Source organism: Rhinatrema bivittatum, chromosome 2 (assembly GCF_901001135.1).
Source record: "Rhinatrema bivittatum chromosome 2, aRhiBiv1.1, whole genome shotgun sequence".
NCBI classification, from domain to species: domain Eukaryota; kingdom Metazoa; phylum Chordata; class Amphibia; order Gymnophiona; family Rhinatrematidae; genus Rhinatrema; species Rhinatrema bivittatum.
In genome coordinates this window covers 9,298,917-9,300,382 of record NC_042616.1, presented here as the reverse complement: position 1 = coordinate 9,300,382, position 1,466 = coordinate 9,298,917, and positions in this window count along the sequence as shown.

Sequence of the window (1,466 nt, the reverse complement as noted above, 5' to 3'; positions counted from 1 at the left end):
CCCTCTCTGTAAAGAAACGTTTCCTAAGATTACTCCCGAGTCTGCCCCCTTCCACCCTCATCCCATCCCATGACCCCATCCTAGAGCCCCCTTTCCACTGAAAGAGTCTCACCTCCTGTGCATGGAAACCTCTGAGCTATCTGAATGTCTCTATCACATCTCCCCTATCTCACCTTTCCTCTAGGGTGCACAGGTTTAGATCTTTAAGTCTCTCCCCCTATGCTTTAGAAGGAAGACCACTGCCCATGTTAGTGACCTCCCTCTGGAGCGACTCCATCCTGTTTCTATCCTTCTGAAGGTGGGGTCTCCAGAACTGTACTCAGTATTCCCAGTGAGGTCTCACCAGGGACCTATACAGGGGCAATATCACCTCCCTTTTTCTGCTGACCCTTCCTCTCCCTATGCAGCCAAGCAGCTTTCTGGCTTTTACTGTCACTTTATCCACCTGCTTTGGTCAAGGTGAGATCATTGGATATAATTACTCCCAGATCCCGCTCCTCCTGTGTGCTTAGAAGATGCCACCTTCAGGATGACAGTGAGCACAGCCGAGCGACCATTCAGTTATTCCTTACACGGTTTTAGAAAGCGCTGCGTGCACTTTATAAATTCCACACGTCTCATAATCCAGGAGATGAACCGCAAAGGCTTTCTTTTACCCTCGCTGTCTCATCTTTCTTCCCTCCTTTCCTGTGTTTCCTCATTCCTTTCTGCTCTTGCCTGTCTCTTCTCTTCTGCCTTCCCTCCACTGCCAGTCCTTCACTTCCCTCCTTTTTCCCCTGCACCCTCCATCTGTTTCTTATTGCTTCGGTGTTCCCTCCACCTCCCCATCGCTCATCTCTTAATTCTCCTCCTCGCCCTCCATTTCTCTCTTCCTCTCACCAGCTTCTCACCCTCTCTCCCCCGCCCCCTCCATTCCTCCGTCTGCCTCTCCCCTATTCCCTACCCTTCCTCCATCTGCCCTATCCCTCTCCCCATCTCACTTTCATCCCCCACTGCTCCATCCTTCTCCCGCTGCCTCTCATTAGGCCACGGCACAAGAGAAGCGGGGTATTCAGAGGAGAAGAGCAGGGCCGGTTCCACCGTGGAGAGCAAGAAACAAGCAGGCCACGCGTCCGCGCAGAGGGAAGCAGATCCCACGCCCGTGGCGGAGCGAAGGCCCCCGTGCCGATGAAGGAAGAGGCCTACGTCGGCGGGCAGAGGAGGCTCTCTCTCCTCTCTCGTTGGCGATGCGCATCCAGCAGCCTGCTAGGAAAAGCCACCCCCTATCTAATATCTAATATCCTAGCTGCCAGCCCCGCTGGGTTTTCTCTGTAAACGCAGGGGCTGCAGGGTGCAGGGCCAGCAATGTTTACTAGTAAACTGGGTGGGGGGAAAAGAGAGAGAGAGTGCTCGACAGGATGCACGGCAGAATATTACAGTTAATGCTCATAAATATTGTTTTTCTAGCATACATATCACGTTTTTTC